Source organism: Nycticebus coucang, chromosome 11 (genome assembly GCF_027406575.1).
Source record: "Nycticebus coucang isolate mNycCou1 chromosome 11, mNycCou1.pri, whole genome shotgun sequence".
Taxonomy (NCBI): domain Eukaryota; kingdom Metazoa; phylum Chordata; class Mammalia; order Primates; family Lorisidae; genus Nycticebus; species Nycticebus coucang.
Window position 1 is genome coordinate 96809601 of NC_069790.1, and position 9376 is coordinate 96818976.

General features: G+C 48.2%; 1 pseudogene; it reads right to left on the reverse strand.

The window, feature by feature from the left end:
• Positions 1-7270: 7270 nt before the first annotated feature.
• On the reverse strand, positions 7271-8125 carry LOC128598370 (BAG family molecular chaperone regulator 3-like; annotated as a pseudogene).
• Between the last annotated feature and the right edge of the window lie 1251 nt (positions 8126-9376).

The window sequence follows — 9376 nt, forward strand, 5'->3', positions numbered from 1 at the left end:
GCTAATAGATGAAACAGGTGTGCCATCCTAAGGAGTGTAAAGTGGGTTTTCCTTGAGGTTTAGCTCTGCAGTGCTCTGATGATGAGCGCTGTTGAGCATCTTTGCATGAGCTTATTGGGCATATGCATATCACCGCTGCAGAAATATCTCTTCAGGTCATTTGGCTGTTGTTTAATCGGGTTATTTGTTATTGTTCTCAAAGTATAGGTGTTCTCTACAAATTCCAGACGTGAACCCCTAATCAGGTATAGGAAGTGCAGGTATTTTCTCCCATGTCATAGGTTGTCTTTGATCTCTTGCACCCTTTGATACTCAGGGATTTTAGATCCTTTTTCTTCTTTTTCATTTTCAGACACAGTCTCACTTTGTCACCCTGGGTACAGGGACATGGCATCCACAGCTCACAGCAACCTCTAACTTTTAAGCTCAAGTGATCCTCTCCCCTCAGTTCCCAAGTAGCTGGGACTACAGGCAAGAGCCACAATGTCCAGCTACTTTTAGAGACAGGGTCTTTCACTTAGGCTGGGCTTGAACTCCTGTGCTCAAGCAATTCACCTATCTCAGCCTCCCAGAGTGCCAGAATTAGAGGGGTGAGCCTCTCCACCCAGTCCAACATTTACCTTTTGATGTGGTCCTGTTTATTGAGTGTCAATATGTAACCTGTGCTTTTGGTATTATAGGCCAAATGTCAATGCCAGATCCATTGCCCTCAAGCTTTCCTCCTATGGTTTCTTCTGGGAGTTTCATAGTTATAGCCCTTAACATTTAAGTCCTCAATTCACTATGAGTTAATTCCTGTGTATGGTATCAGGTCACGATCCATCTTCAGCCCCCCATTGTGGATGTCCAGTCATCCCAGTCCCATTTGCTGAAGAGACTGTCCCTTCCCCACTGGGTGCACATGGTACCCTAGTAAAATCATTTAACCATCCAGGAGCAGGTTGATTTCTGGGCTCAGTGTTCTCTCCCATTGCTCTCTAAGTCTGCTCCTGCCAGTACCACCCTGTTTTGAACTCAGGAGCTTGTAATGACTTCTGAAAACAGGAAGTATAAGACCTCCAACTTTGTATTTTTCAAGATTGTTTTCTTTGGGGTCACTTGAGATTCCATATACCTCAAACTTTCCTAACTTTGCTTTGGTTTTTATAGTACTTTTAGGGAAGCTTCAGTGATTTCTACGTATGAGAACACGTCATTTGCAAACTGATAACTTTACACCTTTTTTTTTTATTCAAGTACCTTTTCTTTCTTTCTCTTACCTAATTGTTCTTTCAGTTATTGGTGTCTCCACATCACATGTGTCCAAAACATCCACTCATAATAGCCTTAAATCAAGCACAAGACACAAATCGTACTAGGCTTTATCACTGTCCATGTATTTGGCTTTACCAGACATCTTTATTTCTTCATCAAGCTTTGAGTTCCTGTCTAGTGTCCTTTCTTTTCAAAAGAAGGACTCCTTCCTTTGTAGGGCAGGGCTGCTGGTGCTGACCTTTTGGATAGCTGACAAATGTCTTAATTTCTTCCTCATTTATGAAACACAGTTTCTCGGATGTTGGACTCTTGGTAGACAGACCTTTTTTCCCCTCCCATGACTTTGAATATTTCAACCCATTGACATCCTGACTCCAAGGATTTTGATGACAAAACTTATGTCAATCATGTGGAAAAATGGTGAGATTCATCTTCCTAGCAGCTCACAAGATGTTAATAAGGGACCTTGTTGTGCATCACACACCCCAGAATATTTCTGTATAGTATCATGATGGCAGCTATTTGTAGCATCCTTCCAACACTAATTCAACTTTAAAGAAATACAAATTGAGTACCTCCCACATAGACACAATAAAGTCTCTAAAAACCTAAAGTTATTATAGGTTGTCAAACTATAAATGAGAAGGCCATGGAAATGTGGTACAGGTTTACATTTCTAATAAATGAAATACCAATCTCTATAACCTATGTAAACAAGAAGCACTTGTTTCACTTTGAAGAGGAAAATCCTTTTGCGCCCATATAAGGCAAAAAAAAACCCTACCCTGTGTTATCCCAAGCCCTGATTGGTCCATGTCCCCCTGCCTCTGACCTCATAGAGAGCCATTGAGGCTGAAACCTATATAAGCCCCTGTCTGGGCTTGGGTCTTTGGTCTTTACAGCCCAGGAAGCTTCTTTCGGTGACCTGTGGACTTGACCTCCAGATAGCGTGTTTCCCTGATCGTAGTTCTTGCAGTTATCCCAGTGAGTAGTTTAGCATAGTGTACGTAGTCTTCTTAGCGTAGTGTTACTTGTTTTGTTAGCGTAAGTTCACATATTATTTTTATCCTAGTTAGCTTTCATTACTAGTGTTAGCCTATTTAGTGCCCCAGTTAGTATAGTTTGTTAGTGTTTTTAGCATAGTGAGTATAGTTGTTTTTCATTAGTTATTTAGTGTAGCTTATATAGCGTAGTGGTAGCGTAGTCAGGCTCCCCATGGAGCCTGGGGCGTCCTCCGTGTCTCTGGACAAGGAGGTCCTCCAGGACTACGAGTTCTTAAGGACCCTTGGCCAGGGCGGCTTCGCTGAGGTGAAGCTGGCCCGGCACCGTGGAACTGGCACTGAGGTGGCGGTGAAGATCCTCAACAAACGCTTTATCGAGGGCCTCATGTCTGTGTCTTCAGAGATTGAGATCATGCAGAGACTGGACCATCCCCACATCCTCAAACTGCTGGAGGTCAGAGAGGGTAAGGAAAATATCTACCTCATAATAGAACATGCAGGTGGTGGTGACCTCTGTGACAGAGTAATGACATCTGGTCAGATGGAGGAGGGGGAGGCCCGAGCCATATTCTTGCAGCTACTGCAAGCCATGGAGTACCTTCACCAAGAGGGCATCGTGCACAGGGACCTGAAGCTTGAGAACGTATTATTGGATTCCGAAAACAACGTCAAACTTGCTGACTTCGGCAGCGCTGCTACCTTCAGCGAAGGTAAGACCTTCACAGACTTCTGTGGGACCCCCATGTATTTGGCCCCTGAAGTTTACCTGGGCCCGAACTACAAGGGACCAGAGGCAGAAATCTGGAGCCTTGGGGTCATCCTCTATTCGATGGCATCCGGGCTCTTCCCATTTAAAGGACAGGACCTCGATGAACTGCAAACGTCCATCTTAAGAGGCACCTATAGAACACCTGCTTTCATTACCCCCAAATTAAAATCGTTTATCCACAAGATTCTAACCCTCGACCCCAGCAAGAGACCCACCATCCGCCAGATGATGGACGACCCCTGGCTCCAGTCTCCCCAAGACAGCATGAGGTCACACAGGGCAGTGACAGACATGACACCAGAGGCTGCCACCCAACTGGAGGCCTTCACCCCACTGGAGGCCTTCACCCCACTGGAGGACTTCACCCCACCGGAGACCGCCACCACACCGGAGGCCACCACCCCACTGGAGGCCTCCATCCCATCAGTGGCCACCACCTCACAGGAGACCGCCACACCACCGGAGGCCTCCATCCCATCGGTGGCCACCACCTCACAGGAGACCACCACACCACCGGAGGCCTCCATCCCGTTGGTGGCCACCACCTCACAGGAGACTGACACCCCACCTGAGGCCTCCATTTCATCAGTGGCCACCACCCCACAGGTGGCTACCATCTCATCAGTGGCCACCACTCCACAGGAGGCCACCACCCCACAGGAGGCCACCACCCCACCAGAGGCCTCCATCCCATCGGTGGCCATCACTTCACAGGAGACTGCCACCCCACCGGAGGCCTCCACCCCACCAGAGGCCCCCATCTCATTGGTGGCCACCACCCCACAGGAGGCCACCACCTCACAGGAGACCGCACCACCACCGGAGGCCTCTACCACACCAGAGGCCCCCATCTCATTGGTGCCCACCACCCCACAGGAGGCCACCACCTCACAGGAGACCGCTACACCACCGGAGGCCTCCATCCCATCGGTGGCCACCACCCCACAGGAGGCCGCCACCCCACCTGAGGCTGCCATCCCACCAGAGACCACCGCCCCCCTGGAGACCACCACCCCATTGGAGGTTGCCACCCCACTGGAGGCTGCCACCTCACTGGAGGGGGATACTCCATTAGAGACCTCGTCCCAACTAATTCCCAGTCCCAGTAGCACCCCCCAGCCTGGCCCTGTGTCCTCTCCCTCCAGCAATAGCCACCTGAGGGGCAGCCTGGCTGGAGACACAGGAGCTGAGGGAAGTCCCCGAGAGAACTGTTCCCTTCCAGCTGGGCAGGTAGTGGAGGACGAACCCAGTGAAGCGGGCCACGGCCGGCGGGGGTGCGCTAGGAGAATTCTGAACTTTTTTCGCAAAATGTTCTGCCTCCCACCAGCCCAAAGGAAACACCGCAGGAACAAGGTGGTGCCTGGGACCAGCCAGCAGACTTGAGGCCGAGAGCAGAGGGCAAGTGTGGGGCGTCCAAGTCCCGCTTCCCCCCTTCAATTCTTATTGGATTTTCAATAAAGAGATTGAAATTTTAACTTTTACTGTGTGTACGTGTATGGGGAACAAGGTGAAGTTCAAGTGTGTGTGGAAAGCTAACACCCTCATCCCCGCAGGCAGATGCAGCATGCTGTCACTGATGTGTTGCCGCTGAAAAGCTGACCTCATAGAATGTTTGTGACACGGGGGTGGGAGGTACAGGGAGGGATTGGGGTTTGTGTGTGTGGGGGGGGTGTTAGTCACAGGGAACAACATTTCAGACAGGATGAAGAAACCGTGACATCCGTTGCACAGCAGGGTGACCAGGTTAAGGAGAATGTAGGGCACATTTCATAAGACCTGAGAGTCCACTTCAAATGATCCTTGGAGGGCTAGAAGGCCCTGAGCTCCCGGGATCCTGAAACACGGTGTGGGAGGTTGGCCAGGCCAGGACTCCCAGCGGGGTGGGGAGCCGGACGAGCAGCCTGCAGCCTGCAGAGACCTCCCGGCCACAGTGGAGCCAGCTGAAGCATGGCCTGGACTCCCCCACTCCCACCCCCGACCAGCTGGAACAACCATTGAGCCCGGACTGTGACTCTGGGCACTTGTCTCCTCACTGCCCTTCTCTGCCTTTTCTTCCATGGTGTGGGTGGTGGGGCAGGAGGGTGCTTAGTCATCTCCTGCTTCTTCCAGATCCATATAAATACATCTCACTCCAGAAAGCTGAGTCCTGGGCATTTTGCTGTTTGGGGTCCTCCCTGCACAGCTGGGGCTGTGCACCCCTGGTGTAGACAGCCTAGAACACAGTAGTCTTTAGAGTTAATGAGAAACACTCAGTGGAAAGGGGCCATGAGGGAACTACCAAGGTCACCCAACAGCAACACAGCAATCTCTGGGCCGTGTGCAGGGCAGAGAGGCACACACCTTGCATGGCCTCGCCACACTGAAGGGAGTCAGTGACCTGGCTGGAGTCCCCAAGGTGCCCTAAGGGTCCACTTGTCCCGCTGTGTTTTCTGACTGAATAGTGTGCCACTGACACTTTCCTCTGTGATCTTCTCTCCTTTTCATAACAGTAGCACAGGTGGGTTCCTCTAAGAGGACTGAGCCAGGTGTTGGCCTTTCGTTCCCCCCCAAAACCATTCCTCTGTGTTTAGTACTTTCTTTAAAAAAAACACATTTCCACATGGATTCTCTTTTTTTTTTTTTTTTTGGCCGGGGCTGGGTTTGAACCCGCCACCTCTGGCATATGGGACCGGCACCCTACTCCTTGAACCACAGGCTTTTTTAAATCCATACATTGCATCAACTTTGAAACAATGTCTAACTTACATAGTATTACATCCATATTCCCTCACTAAGGGCACGTTTCATGCCTGTTTCACAAGACATCCTCCTCCCTGCTTCACCCCATATGCAGAACCACGTGCTTCCAGAGTTCCAGACTTTTCAGCACCAGTAACTTTAAACTGTGGTGAAAACCCTAGGAAAGGACATTCTGAATTGTCCTTTACAGAGATAGGTACTTGTAATAAAAGAGCTTAAACATTAGCACCTTAAACATTAGCGTAGGCCCAGGAGATGTTAGCCTCCATAAAAATACATTTGCTAATAGAAATCAAGGATGCTGTTGGAAGCCTGTGTATGATCCTTTGCTTTCTTTAGAAATGAAGATAATGCTAATCACTTCTGTCTTCCCTGGACTGAGTTCTTTCAACCTAATATGCTGACTTAGCATAAATAAGGTTAATGAGCTGAGGGCAAGATTTTGATATTACAAAGCATCTACCTATCAAATAAACTGCTTGGGGAAATGCGTCAACTTGAAATTATCTGGGGGTTATCTGTGGAATCAAGCTCTATGTATATTCCTGTAACCTGTGGTTGCTAAATTCTTGTGTTCCACAAATATTTATTGAGCACCCATTATATGCTTGGACTCAGGTATGTGGAATCCTAGGAACATAGCGGTGAATGAAACAGACCTGGTCTTTTTAAGGCTTTCTGTTTACTTTTAAATATGGGCATTCAATGAATAATTTACACAAACCTTTCATTACAAGTTTGTTAAGTGATATAGTAGATGAAAAGAGAATGTTTTGAGCATTTTTTTTTTTTTTTGTAGAGACAGAGTCTCACTTTATGGCCCTCAGTAGAGTGCCATGGCATCACACAGCTCACAGCAACCTCCAACTCCTGGGCCTAAGCGATTCTCTTGCCTCAGCCTCCCAAGTAGCTGGGACTACAGGCGCCCACCACAACGCCCGGCTATTTCTGAGCATTTTGTTTTAAGTTATAGTATTACTTCATTTTCCTTTTTCTAAATGTAGCATTAAAATCATCCAACATACAGATATTCCTATGGCTCCTTACACATTGTACTCTATCTAAAGTTAGGTATTCTAATTCTGAGAGGAAGGAAATCATTTCATTAAATGGCAACATTTCTGAAAAGTAAGTTTCATATTCATGTGATGGGAAATCAACTCCCCATCTACCCCATCCAAAAACTCCTCCATTCCAGAGATAAAGGAAGATAGCTCACACCCACGGCTAACATGGGGTGCCCATGCGGAGAGGGCCCCAAAACAACAAGCAATGGGGTTTAACTTCTGAAACAAGCAAATTCTTTATTTGTACAGAATAATATGGAAGAAAAGCATCATTTTCCTTTTAGCCCTTTTATTAGTGTTTTGACTCCACCCAAGTTACTATGCACCAAGCCACAAATAATAGAAAGCAACCAACTTAACATCCCTGAAATGCATGCAACTGACTCCCTAAAGCACACATCAGTTCTAAGCCTCTGAGTCTGATTGGCACTGGGCAGAGACTATGGTGCTGCTGGCTCACCGGCTGTGTCTGTCGTGCTGCTGGAGTTTGAAGTTGCTGCTTCTTTGGCTTATGGCTGTTGGGTTTCCGTCTGGGCACCTTCTCCATTCCCAGCACTTTTCTCCCTCTTGTCTGCTGCCATCTCTATGATTGCCTGTAGTGGCTGATCGGTATCAAGTTTGCTGGACTGGAGTTCATAAATCTGAACTTGACCTGGGACATCAATTGCTTTCTGTTCGAGTTTTTCCAAGATGGTCTGAACCTTCCTGACACCATCTCTCCTGGCTTGACGCACATCAGCTCGTCTTTCCGGTCCACAGAACCCAGGGCCAGAAGCTCTTTGGTCAGATACTCTTTGATCGTCAGGTCTTTTTGTCAGTCTTCTTGCCTTCAAAGTTGTCTGCCGCCTGCTCTAGCCCTTGCACCTTCTCCGGGATGGCTTCTACTTTCAGCACACCTGGATGTTTCAGGAGGGCCTCAGCTTCTGCTGGTTTTGAGGGTGTAGCTTCTGCAGGGGCAGGAAATTTGCTTGTTTCAGAATTTGCTTGTTGTTTTGGGGCCCTCTCCGCATGGGCACCCCATGTTAGCCGTGGGTGTTGGCTATCTTCCTTTAGCTCTCTTCTGCAACCACATTCTTGGGGGAAGAGGGGCCAGCAGAAGGGCCAGGGCTAGGAAGAGCACAAGCCACTGGAACAGAAGGAAGCTTTCCTTCCACCTTCTCAGCGGGAGGTGGGGGCTTCTGGGAAGCATGTTTGGAATCTGCGTCCTTATGGATCACTTGAATCGGGATGTGTCCAGGATGGAGATTTCGTCCAGCTGGGCCTGGTTTGTTTTCAGGTTGTTTTAGTGTCTTCATGCAATAGAAGCTAATTCAAGTGGCTAGAGAGATAGTTAGGAGAAGGGCCCCCTCTGTATTTTCCCAGGATAGCATGCATACCATACGCCCCTTACTAGCAGTGTCTACAGAAATGTGCAGACATTGCATCTCTTTTATTTATATGTATCCGATTTATTATTCTGTGACCTAAGAAATCAGGCATTCACTAGGAAGACCTACAAAATTCAGCACATGAGCATCTTTGTCAATACATACAACTCAGATGACCTGGCTGCTCTCACTCAACCAACGATACCAGAAATAGTCCAACTCATCACAGATCACACCAAGACAGATCCAGTCTTTACCCCAACTTCCAGTCACGAGACACACAAATGAGCCATTCTTCCCAACCCTTCCCAGACATTCCAGTTGCTGAGGAGGCAGTCTAGTGGGGAGTCCCCCGCGATGCTCCCCTGTACCATCTTGAACTTTGACAGACATTAGGGTAGGGAAGCCCCCAAACCTAACTGAGAACTGCTATGTTTCCACCTTCCCTCCCCCCTCTCAGTTAGCAAAGTAATAATGGTCAAACCCAGCCAAGTCAGAATTAGTGCAGTTGGAAAACAAACACAGAGGCTTGCCCAGGACAGATCCAACACACTGATAGAAATGTTGCAAAATCCAGAGGACAGCTTTTTCAGTTAGGGGGTAGGTCAGCTGGGAACCACCAGAGAAAGAGTGAGCCGAACTCAACCTGAGAAGCTGTGGAATCCACAGAGACTTGTAATTTACCTTCCACTTGGGGTTATCTGTGGGCTCAAGCTCTATGTATATTCTTCTAAGCCGTGGTTGATAAACACGCAGGGGTAGGGAAGGGACGAGAGAGACAGAGGTCCTGCCACTTTAGGAATTGAACACACTGAAATGGGGAATCAGGACGCCATAAAGACAAGGCTGCCAAGCCTCCTTCCACAAACAGAAAAAGGTGGACTGATTTGAGAGTCCCCTGTACTGGAGGAACCTGCTCAGCCTTCCCTGGCTTCCCCCTGCCCAAGTTCCAGGGTCCAGGACCTCCAGGCCTGCAGGTCATTGTTGTTCCCTGTTACAGCTGTCTCAAGGGCTGCTCACAATAGTCAGGTGTTGCTATTGCATTTAAGGCCCAATTTGACTAAGACTCTTTTCAACAATGGCATTGGAATGTCTGGAATAAGTAGAAATTGGCACCTAATATTCCTTTTCAACTACATAATAATGTGTGTGGGGTGCTCCTGGTGGGCACCCATCAAT